The following is a 27927-nucleotide window of genomic DNA, read 5'->3' on the forward strand; positions in this document are numbered from 1 at the left end:
CTCTTCTTATCCTCCTCCTCTCTTTTTCCTATCATATCCATTCCTAAACTCATCTCTTTTTCTCCTCCCCCCCACCTTACACTGCTCAGTCACTATTAATCTATCTTTTCTCTTTCTCACCCATACTTTCTTTTTCTCCGCCTCCCCCATTCTCTTTCTTTCTCTTTACCTCACCCTCTCCGTCTTCATCCTTCCATTTCTTTTCTTCCCGATTTTCTCTTTCTTTTTCCGTCTCGGTGCCTCTTGATGTGTGTGTTACCATTTCTCTTTGGTTCTTACTCTCTTTCTTGTTTTCGCTTTTCTGTCTTTAAATTCGCTAATTTCCTCTCCTTTTATTTTTGATTAGAAAATATGTAATCCTTATTTCTCACAATATTATGTTGGTGTATATCTCTCTGTTTATATATACATATATGTGTGTGTGTGTGTGTGTGTGTATAAATCTACATCTCCAAGAAGCGGGAGAGTTTGTTCAATATTAAAGGTACATGAATTGACTTATTCCTCTCTCCTCTCACCAGTCAACTTTCTAAACCATAATTCTTGGCAACCAACAAGTGACAGATCGCCATCGTCATACCACACACACACACACCACACATGCAAACGCGCCAATCTGCTCGCGTGCCCAGACATCCATCCATTAACTTGCATAAGCAAACATAGATGCTTACTCAAATGTTCTGGCATAGAAATCTGCGTGTACACACCACAGGTAGAGCGGTAGCCTTTCACAAATGAGCATCCATTCGCGCGCCCGCGCACAGACACACACACGTACAGATATAAAAACTAAGAGAAAACTCGAACTTTCCTAAACGTGCACGCGCACACACGCCCAATACCTTTACACCGAGAAGGAATGACTATAAACAAAGCATCACCGGAAAAAGAACATGTAAAACAAAACAAAAAATTGCACACGTGCACAGGAAGATTCAGCCCAGTTTATATACAGTACATGTATATATACACACGCATATCTATCTATCTATCTATCTATCTATCTATCTATCTATCTATCTATCTATCTATCTATCTATCTATCTATCTATCTATCTATCTTTCTATCTATCCATCTATCATGATAGATAGATAGATAGATAGATAGATAGATAGATACTAGATGCTATTCACACACCTGTGTGTATGTAGAAGTATTATTCCCATTGTCTTGCAAATAATTACCTCTGATCTCCTGTGAAATAATGAAATAAACACGCATCTATCGTTTGTGATACTACACACGCACGTGTGCCTCTTATAAAATGTCTTTCAACAAGCTCTAACCACAATCCTATGTTGGTTATTGGCTTCAGCCGTTTCCTTTTATTTGAATCGTTAAAACTCTTTCGGAAAGGTATGAACTCTACAACTCATCATTTCATCTTCTTCGGAGATTTAAGGTCGCCTATCTAATTAAGAAACCAGTTTATTGCGTGTGTTTCTGTGTATGATGATTGTATAGTGCGTGGGTATGTGTATGTATGTATGTATGTATGTATGTATGTATGTGTGTGTGTGTGTGTGTGTGTGTGTGTGTGTGGTTTTGTAGCAGACAGCTGCAAGTGGCACTCGAACACTCCACTCCTATAACAACGTCACTGCTATAGAACTAGCAGCAATTATGATTCAAGCTTCGGGCAAGAGAAGTCCACGACCCAGTTTCGATTCCTGCTGGTAGCCATTTTCATTGTTCTTTTCTTTTTCTCTTACTATAATCATCTTACTAATGCTCTTATATAAAAAGTGCGACCATCACATCATCTCATCTTCCCAGTTTCCCTATGAACCTAAAGCCTTATGTCCATCATCTAAGCCGACATCAATCATAATAATTACAGTGAACATTAATTGATGCTACTGTAGCAGTAGAAACAGCTGTTGGCTGCTGCTATGTCGAATCTTTTTAGCAGCAACAACAACAACGGTAACAAAAAAACAACTGCAACAATTCCTCGTTTCGTCGTCCATTCAAAAGAAAATCATTGATTTCTGACAGCCAGAGCCAGTTAGAATTTCTAGGGGTTTTAGGGGACTCTTTTAATTCGAAGTCATCGTTTGGTTTTTATGATTTTCTCCACGAAATTATTGATGATGCAGTCATTTTAAGATGAAAGGGATTTTTTGGTCATTGAGAATCGAAACCGGGATTCCTACTAAGGTTCAGCATTAGCTTACTGATTTATTTCTTGCTCGAATTTTCAGCCCTTTTAAAAACTCGTAATATACTAATATTGAACGAAAATCAAATTGTTGAGCAATGTGACGGTAACAAAAAATAATAACAAAAAAGAAAAACGGGGTGATGGAGTAATATTACACACTTTTTCATAGAATATATTTTCTCTCTTTTCTTTATATTTCATCATAGCTCTCATTCAAATGTGCACTTTATGGAATTTCGTCTAGCCCACACACCACCCGTCCGCCGCTCGCTCACTTTCCCCCCATACACACACACACATACAGGTGTGTGTGCTCTAAAGAACAAGGCTTGCAGATACAAAGGTACTCTCTTAGAAGTAAAACTATTAACTCTGTGAAACTCACCTGATGTGCATGTGTGTATTATTACACACACACGCACACACACACATACATACATACATACATACATACATACATACATACACACACACGCGCGCATTCGGGCGCGCAGGCTCGTGTGGAGAGGGGCTCTAGGTGGGCCATTTGGCGTGGGCAATTGTGAAAGGCCAGTCCTTTGCTTGTCAAAAGTAAAGGAAAGGGCTCCTTTGGTAAAGACCCCGTCCTCTTTTTTTCTAGAAATTATTCTGCTTTTATTTTGTTATTCATAAGTACATTATGTATATTACGTGTAGTGTGTGTGTGTGTAGATAGATAGATAGGTAGATAGGTAGACAGACAGATAGATAGATAGATAGATAGATAGATAGATAGATAGATAGATAGATAGATAGATAGGTAGACAGATAGGTAGATAGATAGATAGACAGATAAATAGATAGGTAGACAGACAGACAGATAGATAGAGAGACACACACGCATGTACCTATATATAAATCGTATGTATTTAACACAGACAGAAAATTCTGGAAGAGTAGTTCGTTTGAAATTAGACCTATATTTTATATCTGGCCTGTCCCTATTACCTGATTTGAACAGACTACACACACAAGTGGCTTAGTGGTTGGGGTGTCGCACTCATGATCGTAAGATTGGGTTTCGAATCCAGGACCTGCTGATACGTTGTGTTCTTGAGCAAAACACTTCCTTCTACATTGCTCCAGTCCACCAAGCCGGCAAAAGCGAGTAATCCTGCGACGGACTGGCGTTTCGTTTAGTGGGGTTATGTATACGTCACAGAATCCAGGAAACCGGCTTTATGTGCCTATGCCTCGGGAAGGGTCTTTGCTCCATCTTTGATACATGTGTGTGTGTATGTGTGTGCGTATATATGTGTGTGTATATGTGTTTATATATGTGTGTGTGTGTGTATGTGTGTATATTATATTCACACACCCCTTTGGGTGTATAGATAGGCGAAAGGCACTTAATATATGGAGTTTCTGTTCAAAGTTAACGATTCATTCTCTGCATTGTTACTTCGAGTATGTTGTTTACTCAGGTGACACATTCACTCGCACATATGCACACACACGCACGCACACATGTAAACCACGTTGAAGTAAAACATACACGCACAACAAAAAAGGACAGGTTTTCATAACTGTGCTATAAGTTTCACTTTTGTAAAAGAAAAGAGGCTTTGACGTTTCGAACAAGGTTCTTCGTCAGGAAAAAAAAGTAAAAAGAGGAGGGTGGTGGAAATGAAGGAAGAGGAATAAAAGGGGGTAAGGGGTTTGGTGGGAATGCAGTTTTATGGGGAGAGTTCTGTGCATATAAAGTAGAGTAACTTTGTAAGGAGACGGGCATAGTGGAGGATATGAGCGTTGTTGGGGGCAGGTGATTGGTTGGGGGTGAATGGAGTTGAGTGGGATGTGAATGTGATGACGTTGAGGAGCAAGCGAGGAGGCAGGAAAAGAACGTGTGTGTGTGTGTGTATGAATCATTATATGTGTGTGTGTATAAATATGTGTATATGTATATATATATATGTGCGTGTGTGTGTATATATATATATAAGTGGAAGCGCGTGGCTTAGTAGTTAGGGTGTCAGCATCATGATCGTAAGATTGTGGTTTCGATTCCTGGACCGGGAGACGCGTTGTGTCTTTGAGCAAAACACTTCATTTCGCGTTGCTCCAGTCCACTCAGCTGACAAAAATGAGTAACGCTGCGATGGACTGGCGTCCCATCCAGCTGGGGAACACGTACGCCATTGAAACCGGGAAACCGGAGCCAATGTATTTTAACTGCTGAAACAGCTGTAGAATTTATTATGTAATTATGAAACGTCTGTGAAATCATTACCTATCCACTGTTCTCTCTCTCTCTCTCTCTCACACACACACAGATAGATAGATAGATAGATAGATAGATAGATAGATAGATAGATAGAGAGAGAGATACACACAAACACATACGCACACAAACATACATATATTAGAAAGTGTTCTTTAATACAATCTTGGACAAAGTGTTTCAAGCACAAATCCCCGAATAAGCTTAGGTATCTGAATGCATATTTTAAAGACCCAGAAATATTATTTTCCTCGTCAGAATAAAAATATACATTAAAAAAGAAAGAAAGAAAAAAAAAGCTCCCATACGATTTACCTCCCCCTCCCCCAACTCCCCACTGTCATTAATTTACTTTCTGAGAGAAGCACATTTTTTAATTAGATATCGTTCTGGCTCTCTGAAATTGTTTTGCTATTTTAGTAACTTCGAAACTTTACGAATACAACTCTCTATCAAATACAGAGACTTGTTTATGGTCAAATTTCAAATGTTCTCCAGCGATGACCATCCCGTTTATTTTTCATAGAATACATGTGTCTATCGCCATTGTTGACTTGTAAATATTTTAGCCTCTATGTTTAAACATTTTAAATATTTTTCTTGTGATTTTGTGGTCGAAATTGAAAAATAGAACCTCATTATATCCAACATGTTCCCCTTTTAAAGACTTCAAGGTGTGATTTGCGAGAGATTTGGCTATCGTTTCTATAATAAATCGAGCGACCACATAAAGGCTCCTTCGTTCTTATCTCAACTATGTTTGTATGGTTTCCTGAAACCCCCCAGGTGGATAAAGGGTGTCGATGAAGTGACTGAAAATTCTTTTTCGTATTCCCTTCATAATTTACGACGAGAAAACCTTTATGTGGTCGATTGGCCTGTTAGAAGTAGAAGCCAAATCTCTTTCCTATCACACAGTCTTTAAAAAAAATTAGCAAAATAGAAATGACACATTAGAAAACGTAGTCCTAGATATGAATTGCCCGGGGGAAAAGATGTGATTGATGTAACTGGAATGTTTTTCATTTGGATTAATTTAGTCAGAAATCTATATAAAACGTCTATCTATGCAACAAAACGGAACAGTTAAATAATGATTAAATATATATTTCACATATACACACAGACGATAACGGCCCTGCGTGTGTGTGTGTGTGTGTGTTTTACCTATAGCTTCAAATCGATCCTCGAAACCTTGTGAATGTAATTGGGTTGGCAGGAACAGTGTGAAAGCCTGTCGGATAGCCTCTACTCGTATCTCAAAGGCTCAGCTTTGTCACTGTGTCAATCTGATTCTGTTTGGAGTGTTTTCGTTAAGGATACAACAGTGATGCACATGGACTACAAGCACTCGGGGTCAAAATGATACTTTCGGAGCTTCCTCCTCTCACCTGGTAAGGTGTGACAGGTAGGAAGAAATTTTACTCCCTTTCATATCTCCACCCAGAGATGACTGCTTCCATTCTCTCCTTCCCTCCGTCTCTAAGCTACAAATATCCGTGAAATACTCAGCCACTTACATTATTAGTCAATGAGTTTATAATTTAGTTGATCAAGCATCTGGGATCATTCGCTCATCGTCGAAACCGACGGAGGATCCTTTTTGTGTTTGTTTTGTTTACTTGCCTTTAAACTGTAAGCCTGTACTTAACACCTCTCGCTCGTTATTTATTCACAAAATGTACACCTGTCAAACTGAATTCTGATTGATTTTAGTTTTTCCCTTCTTCCTTTTGTAACTTGTTGCTTTTTCAGTTCTGTAAAATATAAATAATTAATTAATGATCGATAACGACACTAGTCATTTAGTGTTATTATTTTTTAATTCCACGAACGTCATTTACGGTACCCCTCCCCTCAAATCACATGAATATATCTAATCGATACCGGCCTGATTTTGATTATCGAAGATGACTGTGCTGGAACTTTTTCGAAATATGTTAAGAGTTAAGAAATGACAATTAATGAATAAAAGATTAAAATGATGTTACTTTTGTCTTTGTAGTTTCACGTACATCTAATGTACTAAACGTATATATATATATTTATGATAATGTAATGTGCTAACGTAGTGATCCTTTTCGAGATCTTCTAAAGTTTACATCCTTTTACAATTCTGAGACAAGTAATCCTTGATGCCAATGTCTGTTCATAAAAATATTTACCTCATCCTACAGCGACGATATTTAAGTTGATGGTGACGTAATCAAGGTAGAGAGATGCTGACGGATTCGAGGTTGACGATGATGAATTTGAGGTTGACGCTGGTAAGATTGAAGTTGATAATGTTGAATTTGTAGAGTAACCATGTGAGACGATTTTTATACGTCTATTGCTTACTTCATTGAAATGCAGTTCTTTCAAGTTACAACAATACTTAAAATATAAAATAATGAGTTTCTTGAATTTTATGAGGAAGAACTATCTAATGAGGACCATTAAAATGGAACAACAATGTTCTGGAGAAAAATGTTGATAAGAGAGGCTACAGAACCATCTTGAATTTTAACAACTTATCAGAAGGGTAGCCATTTTTAATTGATAAAGATCCTCAAAGACAGGATTATTCTGGTAAAGATTTTCCCTTTGGACAAAGTAAACAGGTTAATAATGAGGGGATTCAACTGCTACAAGGAATTAAATCAAATTAAGGCAAATAAATAATGTGTAACAACAATCGTTGGACATATTCTTTAAGTAAATAATTATTTCATTGACACTACTGGAAATGGGTACGAGAAACTAAGGGTATGGCTAAAGCCCAAGTGGTTGTGATCAGAAAGGTGGGGATTAGATGCTGTTAGCTGTCCAACTCAGTGAACTGAAAAGTAGGGAAATGACCCATTTCTTTCTATACTATCCCTCTTTCATTTCCATCAATGCTTGTTGATTTTTGTTAAACATAAGTGTATTTATAGTCTCTTCAACTTCCTTCTGAAGAATTGGAGTATCCCCATGTTCTCTGTTGTTGTTGTTGTTGTTGGAATTGTCTAAAATCTTGCTGTCATGTTTGAGTTTGTGATTGTAAAGATCTTTGCAGTGTTCAGACCATCTTTTGTTGAGATCATTCTCATTGGTGAGGCGCAGGCCTGTTTTCTCCTCAATGGTAGTGGTGGTATGTTTCTTTGTTTTCGTATGCATGACAAATAACAGAGACCATCATTGACGGCTAACTACTAAAGCATCTAGAGTGGCACTCCAATGACTGGATGCATCAGTTAAGGGAATCTTGATGATGGTTACCATGTATTTATATAATTTGTTGTTTAATTCTGGAATAGTTTTGAGTCTTTTTTTAGAAGTTTGTTGATGTTTTGGGGACTAGGAATATATTGTAGGAACATGCCATTAGAATGTAATTCTTATTTATTCATTAAACAGGCACTCTGTTGGGTAAGACGATGAGGGTTCCTGTTGATTCAATTAACGGAACAGCTTGCTCATGAGATTAATGTGCAAGTGGCTGAGCACTCCACAGACACGTATACCCATAAGATTGTTTACTGGGAACTTCAGCATGACACAGAATGTGACAAGGCTGGCCCTTTTGAAATACAGGTACTATTCATTTTTGCCAGCTGAGGGGACTGGGGCAATGTGAAATAAAGTGTCTTACTCAAGGACACAACATGTTGCTGGGAATTGAACTAAAATAAAGAACCAATCAAGTACTGCAATCAGTGATATCAACTAACCCTTTCCCATCAAAATTCCTTGCCTTGTGCCTATATTAGAAACTATTATTCAACCTATAGTATAGTTGGGTTTTCTTTATGTTGTTTCACTTCTCAACAACCTACCAACAATCTTAAGTGATTTCTGGTTGTACAGCAGCAGTCAACTAAGCCCATGCATCTGTACCTACTTTGTTTCTATTCTATTCTTTCTACTCTCTTCTGATAACAAATACAATGTACATTTGACCTTCCACACCTGAGAGACTAATCTCTATTTTTCACAGGTAACTCACTGGTTCTCAAAGTGCAATTCATGGTCGGAATTGTTTTCATTTTGTTTGAAATAAAAAAAAAAATCATTGCTTTGCACTTTGATACTTAAATTAAATGTCACTCCCCAATCTCCTCTCCAGGGCTTTTACCAGGACTTGGACACTGTTGTAGCAGCATACTTTTCACGTGACTAAATATAAGGCTAAACCAGGTAACCTATATGCAGTCACTCGATTGGTTACAAATAGCAAGCAGATCAGTTTTCCTCATTTGCATTTCCCATGAGAAATAGTGATACATCTACTAATTATATGCAAAAGCATTTTTAGTCATCTTTATACTTAACTCTATAATTTTAATTATACACACATGGTATAATCCCTAGGGTAGGGGAATCCTAGCATCCGTTGGTAGTAAGGTGATCCTTTGTGGGGTGGGGGAGAAGTGATCTCTTCAATGGAGATCTTTAGGAAATTCTGGTCTAAACAGAAATTTCGTCTTCGTTTAGATGAAATTTTTAAGAACCTCCTTTGTGGCATCTGATGGATTTAGCACTGTCAAACCTCTCGAGACAGTTTTATGATTTGTTTAGTCTTTTAGTCAGGGTTGCAAGCAATGCTCATGGGCTGCTACAGGTCTTCCAAGGCTGATAGGAGGAAGAAAGAGGAAGGTGTCTGCAAGACTAGAAGCCTGACCAGAATGCTTATGACTGAGTGGACTCAGAAGAATTTTATCAGTTAGAACCAAAAAATATTAATACTATCAATAATTAAGTAAAAGTAACTGCTTCAATACGGGGAGGCCTAGTGGTTAGAGCAGTGGACTTGCAGTCAAGAGATCTCAGGTTCGAATCTCAGACCAGGCAATGTGCGTGTTTATGAGTGAAACACCTTAGCTCCGTGTGGATCTGGCAGAAGGTAATGGTAAACTTCCACTGAATCACTCTTTCCTCCTGCATCTAGCAGCTCACCTGTGACAGACCAGCATCCCATCCAGGTTGGGAACCTATATGCCAATGAAACTAGGAAACCAGCCCTTATGAGCCAGGCATGGCTCGGGAAGGAACAAACAACTGCCTCAATACAGCACTCTGCTGGGTCTGTGTCACCCACATTCAATGCATGGTATCCACATAATGAGAAAATAGAAAAAGGATTTTCTTTAAGTCTTAACTTCCCGTATGATACAATAAAGTACAGAACTTCATTGATCAGCTGGTCCTGAAGTGCATGGCATCACACAAACCATACTAACTTTATTCACTGTCATTTTGAAAGAAGTCAGGAACTTTCTAAGGTAGAAAAGTCCTAATCCCTTCCTCTATCATTCATTTCTCTTCTGTGACAGAGTCCTTACAGGACTGGGCTTCTCACTTAAAAAATTTTCAAGAGTTAAGCTTATATTCTTTGTTTCCCCTTTGTAAATAGCAGTCATATTGGCAACATTGTCATACTTTTGTCCCCTACAATCTTCCAAAAGAATGCTATTTTTATTTGTATTTCCTTTGTCAGGTTTGCAATGTTAGAACCCATTTTCCCAAAAGATAAAAATTTTCTCTTTGACTCTTAAACTCATAATCTATACTTTGAAGATAATGTCTAATAAATGTTGCCTGTTTGATGTGTGAGGAATCAGGTATTGTATCCACTATTATTGAATGCTCTTTTGCCTTTGATCTCTTAGAAAGTGTGTTTCAAAATGACATCAGACTAAAGAGAAATAAATTAATTTTCTGATTCAGCTGACAAATAATGTGCTAGCAATCGTCCTCCATTTTTACTGGCTTTCATTGACCTTCCTGCCGTAAGCTTCAAGTATGGGAGCCCATCAAGTCAAAAGTTCATCCAGCCTAAGGAAGCTACTTTTGTGAATATTGCCAATCAAATGAGCAGCGCCAGAATATGTAAATAATCCCTTTCACCCAAATATGAAATAATGTCGATTAACCAGTGTAAAATATTAATCCATTTGGCCTACAATGCTCCAGTTTGTTTATGCAGAAAATATTCCCTGCTTCTCTTTGAATGAATTCTTTATTTGAATGTTCTCTGTGACACATAATTCAATTTATGTTGTTTGTTGTGTTCATGCTCAGGAATTTTTTGAAATTGTTTTTACCATTTTTTTCTTCTATGGTAGACCATCTATTCTCTCTTGCCATAGTCTGATTTATTGGTTCAGCTTTCCAAAGAGTCAATATGGTGAACAAAATATGGTTTGTATCTTGACACTCCACATCAGCCTACCTCTCTTAGATATTTCATAGACCAAACGAGAGAGAGAGAGAGAGAGAGAGAGAGAGAGTGTTTGCAAACAATAATGAAAGTAAATAGATCAAGCAGTTTTGTGTGGGGTGGGGGAAAGGGTAAAAGTGACGGAGAGGAAATGAGTATGACGGAGAGAAGAAATGGCTCTGATATAATTGAATCTTATAAAGTTCTTATTGGAAAGGATCACATTAATAAGGATAGATATTTTTTAGCCTGGTATTAAATATTGGATTGATGAGGGGACATTCTGTGAAAGATAAAATAGTTTGTGTAGGGTCCTTCCACCCATAACTGTTAATGTGCAGCCGCTAATAGGATGTGTGAGACAAGTGACTGGTTGATAGGGGGAGAGAGAGAGAGAGAGAGAGAGAGAGAGAGAGAAAGTGTAGTCAATAAATCAAGCAGATCAGTGGGGAAAATATTTAGAGAAAGAAGATGGTAGATAAGAAATGGTACTGAGGGGTTACTAGAGTGATGGTGGTGGTGGTGGAATAAAATTCCCTCTTTGTATTAACGTGTTTCAGTGTCAGTATTTGTGTGCAGGTACACATACACACACACACACACATGCATATCCTCACATATTCACACATTACTCAACACTTTCAAAAACACAATTATATTATATACCTATATGCACACAATATATATACCACCAAATTTCATCTGTCTGTTTGTCTGTCTGTCTATCTGTCTGCATGTCTGTCTGTTCATCCATCCATCTCACCATCTGTCTGTTCATCCATCCATTCATCCATCCACATATATACAGGGGCATAGCTAGGGTAAATGGCACCCAGGGCAAGCATCAAAATTGCGTCCCCCACCCTGTCAAAATTTTTTTAATGGCTTAATTAGAAAATGATCTTGGCTGAAATGACACCCAGAGCATGTACCCTGCTTGCCCCACCCTAGGTATGCCCCTTATCTTTTTTCAGTTTCCTTCTGCCATATTCACTGACAAGGTTTTGGTTGGCCTGGGAGTCTAACAGAAGAAATTTGCCAAAAATGCCATGCAGCAAGACAGCTCAAAAACCATAGGGTTGGCTAGTGAACTTCTTAACCATACAGTCATACCTGCACCGTGTCCAACAGTACAAATTATGAAAAATACAAATGTGTGTGTGTATAAGTATGCATGTATGTGTATATACAGATGTATGTATATATCTTAAATCTAATCTGTAAACAAATATGAAAAATCCTCATCTCTTAAATATAGAACTGAAATATGAAAAACGTTTCAAAAGTCAAATGAACTCATCCATGGAAGGAGTTCAATGCAGAATTTTCCAGATATTGTTAGGAAAACAAAATTAAGGAATTTGACCAGTTCTATATTCCTTCCCCTTAAATCCGGTATTTTTACTTACTACTATTACTGCTACTACTGTTCGCAGCAGTTATCTTTCCTTACATACTTTTCCATTCAGTTATGGCTGGGACCCACCTTTAGCTTCATTCATAATGTGTATCCAGGAGGCTCACAATGGTTTCATGTGATTAATACACTACACTGTGTCCCACCTGGGTTGTGGGCAGGTTTTGCTCCCTTTTGTGTACTCTTGTACTTTTCAGTACTCTTTACTCTTAGCGGTTAATCATATATGCACATGTGCACATGTCTCTGTGTATGAGTTTCTGCATGGTATGCTTTTGTGTGTGTGTTATATCCTGCACTGGTGCCATGTAAACAGCACCTGTGCTGGTGCCACATATTAAACACCCAGTACACTCTGTGAAGTGGTTGGCATCCAACCATTGATACCATGCCAAAACAGGCAATTGGAATCTGGTGCACCTCTCCAGCTGGCCACCTCTTATTAAAATCGTCCAATTAATACCAGCATAGAAAATAGACATTTAATGATGATAATGTGTGTGTGTGTGTGTGTATTGTAGGTGGAGGCATGGCAGTGATGAAGGAGTTCACTTTCAGTCCTACTGTGTGGCACCTTGGGCAAGTGTCTTCTACTATAACTGCAAGCCAACAAAAGCCTCGTCATTTATACCATCATCATCATCATCATCATCATCTTTTAATGCTCATGTTCCATGTTGGCATGGGTTGAATGATTTAAGGAAAACTGACAGTAAAAAACTTTGTCATTAATAAGCTGACTTTTGGAACATGAATTAGCTTGGAATTTTGATGGGAGGTTTTTAATTCAGGTCACTTTAAAAAGTAAGTTTTTATCATTGAACTAGGGATGTTCCCAGGTGGGCTGGTATCAAAACGGTTGGCCCTTTTGTTAGTCTGTTTTAGTTGAAATACGCTGTCTTTATTTCAATCAATTTTGCAAATTACACAGAATTTAATAAAATAACTTTATCGTTATTAAGCTGGTGTTTGAAACATAAATCAACATGAAGTTTTGATGGAAGGTTTTTGTTTCGATCACTTTGAAACAGGAAGTTTGTATCCTGGAACCTGGGATGGTCTCAAGTGGGTTGATATCAAAAGGGTTAAATGTCTGGGGCTGAGGAAAGGGTAGAGGGAGCACAGTGAGGAGCTGCTATCAGCAATATGAACCAGTCACTTATTACTAAATGGGTACCAAACTGTCTAAGCCAACATACTGTTCTCTCAGCCTGACATCCTCCTTAGATGAGTGGACACCCAGCTCTCTCATCTTCCACCCTCTGTCACAGTAGACAGCCTGTTATGACAGGGTGGTATAGTAAAAGACAAAGATTAATAAAGATTATCCTAAACATTCACATATGATTAATATATTATTATCATTTAAGATCTGCACTGATCTTTATGTTGTTGCCATGGTTTTTATCTCTTGTCAGTCATCAATTCCACCCTTAATATGCAACTGAGACAGTGGCTTGTGTGTGTGTGTGTGTGTGATTATTATCCACCCCACTAGCCAGCCCTCAAAGAAATAATTTGTCACATAGAAATGATGACAGGCTCACAGCTGGTATCTTTCATCCAATATCTGACATCCCCTCACCCCACCTCACTGCAACTCCATCAGAGCCACTACTACCACCACCACAATCACTACAACCATCACCACAACACCACCATCATCATCACTATCACTACCATTACTGTTACCATCACCACTACCACTACTACCATCATCCAACAATCACCATCACCACCACCACCCACACACACTATGCCGACACCTCAGTAAGGAAAGGGAGAAAATAAGATTAATGAGTTGTCATGTTAATTACTAATTATACTACATCTAAGTAACCTTTTATGTTTGGTTGTTACTTGTCCTGCATAAATTAATATATCATGTGACCATACCCTATATTTCACTAAGTTGTTGTTGTTGTTGTTGGTGGTGGTGGTTAACCTTCATTAAGCAAAGTGTTTCCAGGCATCATGACCATGCAGTCTTTAAAGCAGTAAACAGGGAGAGGTTTGACTTATTTCTAGCAGGTGATGCAATTTAGGGGAGATTTGGCTGTTATTTCTAGCACGTGAAGCCATTTGGTGGGAGATTCAGCTGTTATTTCTAGCAGGTGGTGTGATTTAGAGGAGATTTGGCTGTTCATTTCTAGCAGGTGGTGTGATTTAGGGGTGATTTGGTTGTTATTTCTAGCAGGTGGTGTGATTTGGTGGGAGATTTGGCTGTTATTTCTAGCAGGTGGTGTGATTTAGAGAAGATTTGGCTGTTCATTTCTAGCAGGTGGTGTGATTTAGGGGAGATTTGGCTGTTATTTCTAGCAGGTGGTGTGATTTGGTGGGAGATTTGGCTGTTATTTCTAGCAGGTAAAGTGATCACATATGGGTTTCCTTGACTCCACTAAATTATAATGGATAAGTGTATTTTTAGCCCCAGGTCAACCTGAATTAAATACAGACCTATGATCAAAGTCATTCCAGTTTTGACCATCCCTTCATTTTAAGGTTATATAATAACAACACCATTATGTCCTTTCCTTTAGATCTGCTCAAATGAGGCTGATTTGGGCCAAACAAGAAGGACAAGTGCAACAAGGTAGAAGTAATACTATACTAACAACAACTTCTGCTAGAAATAGCAGCCAAATTTCTTACCTATCACACACTCCTGCCTTAACCCCTTTGAACCTGCAAGTACACTTTAGTGGGTGCAATTTTATTGGACTCTACCTCTCCATGATAAAAGTAGGTGGCCACGTATTTTTGTGTTTTTGGCTGAAAATAACGATGTTTCTGTTAATTAGTCTCTTCCAGGGGTATATACGTAGTCAAACAAAATCGCAGGTTCAAAGGGTTAAAAAAAAGGCGAAGGAAACATTGAATGATGTAGTCCTAGATAGCCTATGTATGAACACAGATGGAACGGTCATGGCTGGAACGTCTTCGATCCTAGGTCTGCTCAGTCAGTACTGACACAAGCTTGAATGGTAATAACAAAGAAGCATTAAATAATGAATTTATAAGTATAAACAGGTGCAGGCATGGCTGTGTGGTTAAGGAGTTTGCTTCCCAACCACAAGATTTGGGGTTCAATCCCACTGAGTGTCATCTTGAGCAAGTGTTGTCTGCTATAAATCCTGGTTGCCTTGTGAGTGGATTTGGTTGATAGAAACTGTCGTGTCTGTGTGTGTATGTGTGTGTGTGTGTGTGTGTATTTGTATATTTATATGTCTATGTGTGTGTATGTATTTGTATATTTATATAAGGTGGTGCTCCAGCATGGCCACAGCCAAATGACTGAAACAAGTAAAAGAATAAAAGAATATGTGTGTATGTGTGTATTTGTATATTTATATGTATATATATATATGTGTGTGCGTGTATTTGTATATTTATATGTATGAGTGTTTGTATATTTATATGTATGTGTGTGTATTTATATGTATATATATGTGTATATGTATATATGTGTGTATTTGTATATTTATATATGTGCGTGTGTATTTGTATATTTATATGTATGTGTGTGTATTTGTATATCTATATGTCTATGTATATGTGTGTGTAAGTGTGTTTGTATACTCATATGTATAATGTGTGCCTTAGTGGTTAGGGTGTTGCACTCATGTTGGTGAGATTGTGATTTTGATTCCTGGACCCTTAAGACACTTAATTTCACACTGCTCCAGTCCACTCAGCTGGAAAAAGAGAGCGACCTTACAATGGCTCAACATCCTGTTTAGGATTTGGGGGTGGATTATATACACCACAGAATCCAAGAAACAGCCTTATGAGTCTATGGCTTGGGAAGGACAGTTGGCCCTTTTTGATATCTATATATGTATGTATTATATATGTGTGTACGTATCTATTAGTGTATGTTTGTGTCTTCTTGTCTTGTCATTGCATGATAGCTGTAAATGAGTGTCACTGTCATACAGGCGGTGTCACGCATTTCTAATAAACTGTCTGACTGCAGGGAAGTATTACCTTATTTGGAAACAAGTGAGAGTTAGTGACAGGAAAGCTATCCAGTCAGAGAAGAATCTGTCTCAATAAATTGTCTGATTCGTGCAAGCTTGGCTAAGTGGACATTAAATTGATGATAATAACGATGTTCAAATGTGTGTGTACTAAACAACAAGGGAAGTTAGGGAACAGGTTTATTTAGGGTTGAGATAAGCAGAATTTGAGAGGTTTGCTAATATTCTACAACATAAGGATCATATATATATATATATATATATATATATATATATATATACATATATATATATTACGGAGATGTACTTGCATAGCAAGTGACTTGATCTGAGATTATGTGCTGGAACAAAAACAATTGCAGCATGGAAGGTGTTTATAAGCCATTTAAGAAACACACAAAAACCGTTAGATTCACTTCAACATTTATTTTGACAAATTAAACTTAAATGTTGAAGTGAATCTAACGGTTTTTGTGTGTTTCTTAAATGGCTTATAAACACCTTCCACACTGCAATTGTATATATATAGGTAATAATTTATATTCAGTTATATACCTTGTACAATGCTGTTTAAAGCATGTTCACAGTATTCGTTTACCTGATGTCAACAACAGTCTGGATGTGTATTCCACTGGATTTGCTTCAGGAACTCCTCTGTTTACATAGACTTGAGAGAAAGAAAATGGAAATTACAATAATATATATATATATATATATATATATATATATATATATATATATATATATACCATACATATCTTACATCTATTTTCTTTCCTCCACCTCTCTCTATTTATATCACATCGAAACTAACTATAACTTAACTTTTCCTCTCACACCGTCTCCGATGAAGGGATATTATTATTAATTAATATTCTAGAAACAGCTGTAAGACATTCTATCTATAAAAGCTCTAATATCTATACAGCCTTGGTTTATTTTATCTCATTACGCAAAAAATTCTTATATATATATATTATTCGCATACATATATATGTTTAAAGAGAAAGGGGGAGAAAGAGACAAAGAATGAGATGGAGAGGGAGAGAGGTAGTAGGCAGTGGTCCAAGTGATTAAGATGTTAGTCATGAGTTCAAACCCAATGCTTGTGTCTTGGTTCATGTCAGAACATGTTACCCTAGATTGCGTCAGGAGCAATAGGAACCAGCTCAAACTGGTTTACTGTTTTCAGACCAGACTCTATCAATCATGACACTGTGACTTACTGTTAAGCCTGAAATCTGAAATCTTAGTAAATATGTCAGTATATACTGTTTATGTTTATGTATATGGGTGAATATATATATATAATATATAATAATATATATATGCTTGTATGTGTGTTGTGTGTGTGTGCCCATTCTTTTGTCTTTTACTTGTTTCAGTCATTTGACTGCAGCCATGCTGGAGCACCGTCTTTAGTCGAACAAATCACTCCCAGAGTGTATTCTTTGTAAGCCTAGTACTTATTCTATTGGGCCTTTTGTCAAACTGCTAAGTTAGAAGGACGTAAAAACACCAGCATTGGTTGTCAAATGATGTTGGTAGGGGGGGGGGACAAATACAGACAAACATATACACATACACACACATATATATTTATATATATGTATGTGTGTGTGTATATATATATATATATATATATACATACATATATACAACGGGCTTCTTTCAGTTTCCATCTACCAAATCCACTCACAAGGCTTTGGTCGGCCCAAGGCTATAGTAGAAGACACTTGCCCAAGGTGCCACACAATGGGACTGAACCCAGAATCATGTAGTTGGTAAGCATTTTTTTTGTATAAATTTAAAGAATATTTATATAGACACATACACAAACACATCTTTATACATGTATATATGTGTTTGTATGTGTATACACACACGCACACACATTGATACATATGATATGCATGTATGTATGGGTCATCGAAATTTTTGTTTGTCTTGTTGTCGAGAGGCTCCCTTTCTTTCCTGATGAGAAGATTGCATAATGTACCCTTTATTCCTTTGGAATGAAAACATGTTGTCTTCGAAACATATGTCGAGAGTAAAGGAATTTTGTTAACATCTTCGTTCGACTCCATTCTTTCATTTATTCATATACAACACACAAATTTCTGCACATGAACCCGGAGTCTCTACCCTTGGACAGGTCGCTTCAACCGTGTTTCTGACGTGAATTTGCTACCCAGGTTTCGGTTAAATGAATTTTCCATGCTGACGATAAACATAGGATAATTCATTCACCTATTTAAATATATATATATATATATATATATATATATATATATATATAGCAAAAATTTAGATTCAGATGACTATTGTACTCTATCTCCTTAACTTATTGAATATTTTAGTTATAATTATACTAATGTGTCCATCTGTTCTAATTTAATTAAATTCTATGTCTTTGTGCAGCTGAAGATTACTCTGCATTTTAAATTGATGTAATGATTGCATTGTTCAGTTAAATGGAATTGCATGAAACGATCGTACTGTATTACCTCTGGATATCCTTGTTGCTTATTTTGATTATATATATATATATATATATATATATATATATATATAACAAAGTAAAGTTGTAAGGTCCCGCATGAGTGGAAATATATATGAAAGAAGGTTTGAAAATGCAATTTTAAAAGTGTTTATTCACTTGACCGATTTCACTTTTTTAGAAAAAGATTGTCAAAAGTAAAATGTAAAGCTTTGTATAAGCTTTGTTGTGTTTAGTATTGGTTGTCACAAAAGTATTAAAATACATACATACATTCTTTGATAATGTATATATGTATTAAAATACATATATACATATGGCAACCAGTACTTAACACAACAAAGCTTATACAAAGCTTTACATTTTACTTTTGACAATCTTTTTCTAAAGAAGTGAAATCGGTCAAGCGAATAAACATCTTTTCAAATTGCATTTTCAAACCTTCTTTCATATATATATATATATATATATATATATATAATATATATATATATATATGTATATGTGTGGGGAAATGTATACATGTATATACGTGTGTGTGTAAACAGTATTTATCTTTATGAGCAACTGTTAGTTTCAGGCAATGAAAACAACTCAGCATTTTATAATGTCTGGTGCTTTCGTGCAATCTTCAAGCATGAAGGTACCAGACCTATCATAAAATGTTGTCTGAGTTGTTTTTTATTGCATGGAGCTATATTAGTATCTCATAAAAACATACATTGTGTTTATTAAATAACTAGCAGCATAGCCTGGCGTTGCCCGGGTATGTAAGAGCCCCTAGTAGGCAACGACTAATCCCAATCTAGTCCTTTCCCTCTATGGAATGAAGGCGCATGTGTAGGTTGCAATGTCTTCTCTTCACTCGAATACTTCTGTGTATACGATATTCTTAGCTGTCCCTTTGGGCGAAAACATGAAAACATCATTGTGCTTCCCAACGCGTGAACAGCCCACGTACAGCCCAGAAAATGTGTTGCATATAAAAAGCTTAGATTCTCGACCCCATGTCGAATTTATCGATTTTTTCAGAACTGGGGGAACTTTTCAAAATTTTCTCTGCGTTAGTTTTGAATTATGACATTGGACTATGTGTGTGTCAAGTTTCATCAGAATCAGTTGAAAGCCGTGGTCAAGGTGAGGGTACAACCTGACAGACACACAGACACACAAACTGCCGTTTATATATAGAGAGATATCTATCACTCACCAGATGGACTACTTTTTTTGTTGATCTTACCATCATAGAACAGTATACTATCTATATATATATATATATATATATATATATATATATATATATATATATTATATATATATATGTATGTATATACATACATACATACATACATACACACACACACACACATACATACATACATATATATATATATGTGTGCGTATGTATATGTATTTGTATATATGCTTGTGTTGAGAATGTATGTTTGTATGTAAACGTGTGTGTGTGTGTTTTGTTTACATTTACAAAGTCATTCACTTTGAGCAGTGATGTTGTCATCCCTTCCCCTGCTAGCAAATCATCCGATCTCCTCTTCATAACTTTGAGATAATGCGAAATATAAAAAAATATACTTCATTTGAAAAGCAGATGAGATTTCACAACAAAAAATGCAGCCAACTTTAAAACAATGCTTCAGTATTATATCCTTATAAGCCAGGCTAGCAAAGAAAAATGAGCATGAAGCAAAGGAACGAAATTTGTTTTGTTGTGTCTTGGGAGGGTCATTATGCCAATAATAATAAACACATGCACTGGTTCAATATTACTTCTTTATAGTTAGTCAGTTGGTTAATTATTTAACTAACTAGCCTATCATTTGTTTAATGTGTTTGTTAAACAATCAATCAGTTATTTGTTTGTTAAGGTCCTTTCATCACTATTCACAATCTCTTCAAGGTCTGAAGACCTTGGAAACAAACAACTAATCAGTTGTTTAACCTTAAGAAAACAATTGATTAGTTAGTTGGTTAGATATCTAAGTGACTACTAATAAGGAAGTGATAATGAACCAGTGTGTGTGTTTATTATTGGCATAATGATCCTCCAAGACAGCAAGATTTGTTTCAACAGATAAATTTACATCAAGAATCTTGGGTATACAAAAATGAAGAAATTATTTTATTGACCTTTTCTCTGTTGTTTTACCTGGAAACAGAAACTGTCATAACGCAAGTGATTGATCTTGTTTAGTCTTTCTGAATTTAGGTATTGTATATTTTACTGGAATCTGGTGCAGATGATGTAACCAAAATTTTATGGAACCAGAATCTGTTGTAGATAATCTAACCATGTGTAATTAAAATCATATTTGACCTAAATCTGATGTAAACAGAAGACCGGAGTCCAGTCTGTTCCTTTTTTTGTATTATAAATTGATTTTTTTTCTTGCTACAGTATGTATGAGATAAACTACTTTTCTTGCTGTTTTTTTTTAGTATACATCTTTGTGTGTTACTAAAGGAAATTGTTTTTACATTTGGGCGTGCATCCTGCTTCTAATCAGTCAACCATGAAGAGTTGTAGCCATTCAGTTGTGACACAACCTATATTTGGCAAACATTTTCTTGCTTGCAGCAGCAGCAGCAGCAGTAGTGGTAGTAGTAGTAGTAGTAGTAGTAGTAGTAGTAGTAGTAGTAGTAGTAGTAGTGATTTCCTTTTGACTTAGTGGACTAATAAATACCAGTAATATGCTGCTAACAATTCAAATAGTTACTTGTGTCTCTTATAAAATTGACTGAAATGTGAAGAAGTTGAGCAGAATTGTTAAAGGATCAGGCAAAATACTTTGTGGTATTTAGTTTCATATCTTTATGTTCTAGGTTCAAATTCCTCTGAGGTCGACCTTAACTTTCATGCTTCTAGGGTTGATAAAATAAAAATATCTGTCAAGAATTAAGGGTGGATTTAATTGACTGTTCCTCTCCCTCAATATTTTTTGTCTTTAAGGCAGCGAGCTAGCAGAATCATTAGCATGCCAGGTGAAATGCTCAGCGGTATTTTGTCTGCTGTAACGTTCTGAGTTCAAATTCCGCCGAGGTCAACTTTGCCTTTCATCCCTTTGGAGTCGATAAATTAAGTACCAGTTGTGTACTGGGGTCGATCTAATCGACTGGGCCCCTCCCCAAAATTTCGGGCCTTGTACCTAGAGTAGAAAAGAATATTTCTGGCCTTTTGCCTATGTAGTGTCACCTTGAGCAAGTCTCTTCTCCTAGGTCTTTTCACATGGTTAGTTAACAAATTTCATAACCAAACACCTATACCTGCACCACATCGTGATAGTGATATATATATATATATATATATGTCTTTACAAACATATTGGTTCAGGGTTCAGTACCATTCCAGTACCACCATTCATGATAGATGCACTCTTTAACTTTTGTGAAGTCACATGGCTTAGTGGTTAGGGTATTCGGCTCACAATTGTACGGTCATGAGTTCAATCCTGGTGGATGCTGTGACCATCAGCAAGACACTTTACTTCTCATTCCTCCTGTCCCCTCAGCTGGAAAAATGAGTAGTACCTGTATTTTTCAAAGGACCAGCCTTGTCACATTGTGTCACATTGAATCTCCCTGAGAACTACATTAAGGGTACATATGTCTGTGGACTGCTCAGCCACTTGCACATTCATTTCATGAGCAGGCTGTTCCATGGATCAGATCAACTGGAACTCTTGTGGTCATAACTGACAGAGTACCATTTTTTTAAACTTCCAGAATGGTTTTAATTCAACAGCTTGGATAATGACATCTCTTGATTTTTCATCCCACTCTGTACAATATGGTTGTCATTTCATATTACTATGTCGATAATTAATTCAAACTGTCACTTTTATTTATCACTGAAAAATTGTCAGGCCTAATATATGATATCCAGTGAGCTGTCTCTGTTAACATTCCATCATTGTACTTTTCCATCCCAGTCTGTACAATAATATAGTCATTTGATATCTGATATTATGTTGATAATTAATACAGTGTTGTCACTTCTGTCATTGAAAATTGTGTTAGGCCTTGTGTGTGTGATATCCAATGATCTGTCATGCTAACATTCCATTGTATTTTCATCCTACTCTGCACAATATTATAGTCATTTGATATTCTTATATCATTAATTAATACATACCCATCACTTTTGTCACAGAAAATCCTGCCAGGCCAAATATACAATATTCAATATCTGTGTGCCTGTTAAATGTTCCACCATCTTTTTGCTTTGGCATTTTCTAAGATTATGCGATATCCAGCCATCTGTCTATATGCTAACATTCCATTGTATTTTCACCTCACTCTCAACAATATTATATAATCATTTGATATTCTTATATCATTATTTAATATAATACTACCACTTTTGTCATTGAAAATTATGTCTGGCCTACTATATAATATTATAGTCATTTAATTTTTGATATAGTTATGTTATTAATTAATTTTCTGTGACAAAAGTAATAGTTTTGTATTATGTCATGCCTTGTATACAATGTCTGATATCTGTATGTTAAATACTCTATCATTTTTGCATAGTCATTCTCTAACATTATGCATTATTCAGTGATCTGTCTGTATTATCACCTCACCCTGCACAATATCATAGTAATTTGATATTGCTCTGTCACAATTTAATATAATACTGTCATTTTTATTGTTGAAAATGATGTGATATCCAACGATCTGTTTCTATGCTAAACACTCCATTGTGTTTCCTCGTTGTTATTGTCTAAGATGAGTACATGTTCATATGGAGGCTATAGAGGTTTTTTTTCTTTCTGAGGAGCTGGAGCACTTATGTTGGAACAGCTTTGCTATGTTACTGAATTTCCAGTTGTATTTCATGGAGGCTGGATGTCATGGGAGAATCCTGCACATCTCACGTGACTGAAGGGAGACTGACCAATTACAATAAAGAAGAATTGAGTGAACCGTTATTGGATAGTTGACAGTGTTAGTTCAACCATGTTAGTTTAACAGTCAGTAGTTGGACAGTGAATGCTCAATATCATACGTACATTCGAGTAGTACGGAGTGTGTTCTGTGTTAACACATATTTCTGCGATAGGTTATTTTTAGATAACCACAACCTACTATTTATTTGTGTAATACCATTTTACACCAGATGTGTAAGCCCATGACATAACTCTGGCATCAATCTCACACGAGTCCTGGAAGGCTTGCACAAGTTATGGGCCATGCCCCTTCCTTCAGACTCAACAATTAAAAAAATAAATTAAAAATTAAATGACGAAGTCATATATAAATAAAGGGGCATTGGCAGTAACAACTTTTGATGCCAACTTATTGGAACCAGTCTTTGGTTTTATGAATCAAAATCTATGAATTGAAGGCATTCACATTTGAATTAGAACTTTCCACTATAATCTGATATGTTTGTGAAGTGGTGTGCCAGACGATATCTTAATAATGAAAAAGTTATTTGATTAAATCCTTTTGAATTCTTGATTATATTAGGCATTTAATTGAAACATCTGGATGTTATAAGTGCAAGTGTGGCTGTGTGGTTAAGAAGTTTGCTTCCCTACCACATGGTTTCGGGTTCAGTTTTACCATGTGGCACCTCGAGCAAGTGTCTTCCACTATGGTTCCAAGTCAACCAAAGCCTTGTGAGTCAATTTGATTGATGGAAACTGTGTAAAACTCATGTATCAGTGTGTGTGTGTGTGTGTTTGCATGTGTGTGTGTGTGTGTGTGTGTGTGGTGTGTGTGTGTGTGTGTGTTGCATGTGTGTTTTTGTGTTGGTTCTCTCACTGATGAATGGTGAGAGACCACAACAATAAGGGCCAGACTTAAAATAAGCACTTGGGGTTGATTTTTGATTTATTTGAGTAAACCTCTCAAGGCAGTGCTCCAGCATGGCTGCAGTTCAATGACTGAAATAAGTAAAAGAGTAAAAGAGGGTATCATTTCATTAGAAACCTGATCCTAGAAGGGATTAACAATTCATTATTGTCAAATGCCAGGTTGCTTCCATCAGTGGATTAATGAGATTATTTTAATAAATTTGGGGAGAGAAGGCGGTGAGCTGGCAGAAACGTTAGCATGCCTGGCGAAATGCTTGGTGGTATCTCATCTGTCTTTATGTTCTGAGTTCAAATTCCTTTTGGGGTTGATAAATTAAGTACCAGTTGCATACTGAGGTTGATCTAATTGACTGGCCCCCTCCCCCAAAATTTCGGGCCTTGTGCCTAGAGTAGAAAAGAATATATTTGGGGAGAGAGAGAGAGAGAGATTATTATGATATTTTAAGGGGAGGGGGAGATTATTATGCTATATTTGAGGTAAAGGGAGATAATTATGATACATTTGGGAGCAAGGCGAGGATCATATTTATGGTGGTTGTCTGGAAATTTTCAGTGCATTTCCTGAGGCTTAAAGATAGCGAAATTTAGATGTAATTTGCATAAGAGAGCAATACAAGAATATATAATGATATGGCATGGGTGTCTTTGTGTAGTTCCTTGATCTGCTATAAATAGCAGTGAGACACAGGAGGAGAATGTGGTTTCAGATATATCAGGATGCCTTTGATTTTAAGATTACTCAGTCAGGACTAGCCTGTGATTAAACAATAACAACAACAGCAACAACAACAACAACAGGGATATTAATATATTCACAGAAGGCATGTTGTAGTACTTCTTATAACAAATACAACTAATGAGATTTCTAAATTAATTAGATTAATAAATATATTATGTCAACTTCTGTAATGAATATGGGGCCGTACATGTTAAAGAGGTATAAGGAGACCAAGGAGGGGGTGGAGGGATATGGTAGAGCAACATAAAGGGATAGAGGAAAAGAGGAAGATGGTGCTAAAGTAGAGGTTGGGCTGACATCTGGTTGAGGGAGAAGATTGAGTCTCATTGTGGGAACATACAGCCTTCCTTGGCTATAGATTTTACCAGGTTGAATCAAAAGTTTTTTTTATATTTCAAACTTTAGTTAATAGTTCAGACAAATTCCATACAGTGTTTATTTATCAAAATATATCCCATCAAATATTATTGTCTGTTGCCATCATTGTGCCAGAAGTTCAATTGCACATTTATACCATTTGCCTGGTTTAGAGGCAAGAAAAAACTCCCTACATTGGTTTTTAACCTCACCCACATTGTTGAACCTCCATCTGTCCAGGAAATGAGCCATGACTTGGAAAAGATTGTGATCTGATGGTGCAAGGTTTGGACTGTAGGGCAGGGTAAGGCAGCACTTCCCAGCCCCACAAATTCCTCAAGTTTGCACTTGACCACATTGACAGTGTATGCTCGGGCATTGTCATGCTGTAAGAGTGCATGTCTATGATTGCTGGGCAGCAGGCTTTCAATACACCATATACTTGCTGCAGTTATTGAGCATAAAGGTCAGCATTCACAGCATGACCATCTGGGACAAGCTCAAAGTGCAACACCCTCTTGAAATTCCATCAAACACCCAGCACAACCTTCTGTTCAAACTGCCCTTGTTTGACAAAAGGATCTGAAGCCCAGCCAGAATGAAGACATTGATTTCTCTTATTGGAATTACAAAAATAGATTTATTCTTCATCCACAGTTAGAATTTGATGCCAAGAATGCACATCTCGAGGATTTGTCAGCAGTTGTTTGCAGATGTTCACACGTTGAACCTGTCTTTGCTCAGTTCATGAGGAGCTTCTCAACAACATCTGTTCACAAAGCTGATCTTCTGGAGGTACTAGTTGATGGTGCTTTGCATGGGACTAAGTTCTACTCATGTATGAGTGCTTGGCTGTTGCTTCAAGCAAGACATCATCTTCCATCAGAAGATTTCACTGATTTTGGTTTGTCTTTGAGGCTGGTGTCACTTTCCTTAAAACATCGGAACCAGCTTTGTGCCACATCTTCATTGACAGTTCCTGGGATTTCCACATCATTAATGTATTTTGCTGCTGCCCTTGCACTCCGTTCTTTTGTCCACATGTAGCGAAAATGGTTCTAATTGCAATTTTTTCATCATTCATTATCAAAGCCTGTAAAATAATAAAAATTAATGTTTACATGTTATTTATGAAAATAAAGAATAAACAATTCAGCAACTACTGAACAAGTTTTATCTAATTAACATAGACAGGCAAGTTGCTAAAAATCACCAGTGAAAATGTGAAAAAAGTGTTTGAGCCAACCTGATATTTCATTGATTGTTTGTCTTAATTTTATCATCTGTTTGTACAGCTATGAAAGGGAAGAGATGTACTACCATTCCTTACTCTTTCTATATTTCTATTAGTTTGTAACAAGATGAGAGTTTCAGGAACACTTGAGGGGTGTCTGGCCTTATCTTGTCACATACAAGTCGAAGAAAAGGAACCAAAAATCTGGCTGTCTTCAATAACAATAAATAGTACTTTATTCTTCGGGTTCACAGGTAAAATATATACATATATATTTCTTAAGGGTGAACCAGCAGCCAAGTCCACAGGACTGTTTACAAATGTTCCCTCGGGTGAGCCAAGAAGATACGGTCTCCGTTCCCGCTTCGAAGAGAGCTTCTCTATGCGTAGGATTTTCCCTGAGAGAAGTTTTAGTCACGTCCGCTCGTTAGGGCTGCTCTCCCAAAAAGACAGATTTAGCGGAGACGCTTTCAGGTTGCAGTTCCTGCGCATGCGCAAACTTCCGGCAGTCAACTGGAAGTAATCCAATTCTGCGCATGCGTGCTGAAACTTCCACAGTAGCGTCACTACATGTTATATCCAGTTTGTGAATAGTAGTCACAATACTACCAGTATCTGAGTCATGCAAGCGATGTCTTTTTTTGGGTGGATGGGTGGGGGACTGTCAGCGTTAAAAAGTTTGCTTCTCAACCATCTGGTTTTGGGTTCAACCACTGCATGCTAATTTGGGTCAGTACTTTCTATCATATCTCCAAGTTGACCAAATCCTTGCAAGTGAATTTGATAGACAGAAACCGAAAAAAGCCTGTTGTGTGTGTGTGTGTGTGTGTGTGTCTCTTTGTCTTGATTTTGCATAATAGTTGTAAATGAATGTCACTATCATAGAAGCTGTGTCGTTCATTTAAAATATTCTACAAAAACATGTTTGGCCATGAAGAAATATTATCTTGCTAGGAAACAAGTAAAGGTTGGTGACAGGAAGAGCATCTGGCTGCAGAAGATCTGCCTCAATAAACTCTATCTGATCTATGGAAGCACAGAAAAGTAGATGTTAAAATGATGATGGCAGTGGCAATGATGATGTTGATGATGATGAAGAAGAAGAAATTTGCCAGAAGGTGTTAAGAACAAATATACACATCATATAATCATGTGTTTAATGAGTTTAGAATTTATTATTTGTTTCCCAGATATTGTGTGTGTCTAACACAACTCCATTGTCTATCTCGGCAACACCCTTCTTCATCTTACAGCACTTTCAACAAT

At 36.8% G+C, this 27927-nt stretch overlaps 1 protein-coding gene across 1 annotated transcript in view; it reads left to right on the forward strand.

Annotated features, from left to right (window-relative positions):
- LOC115215640 (leucine-rich repeat-containing protein 7-like) overlaps positions 1-27927 on the forward strand; it is a 157495-nt gene that overhangs the window by 614 nt on the left and 128954 nt on the right. The window lies entirely within an intron of this gene.

Source organism: Octopus sinensis, linkage group LG9, assembly GCF_006345805.1.
Source record: "Octopus sinensis linkage group LG9, ASM634580v1, whole genome shotgun sequence".
NCBI classification, from domain to species: Eukaryota; Metazoa; Mollusca; class Cephalopoda; order Octopoda; family Octopodidae; genus Octopus; species Octopus sinensis.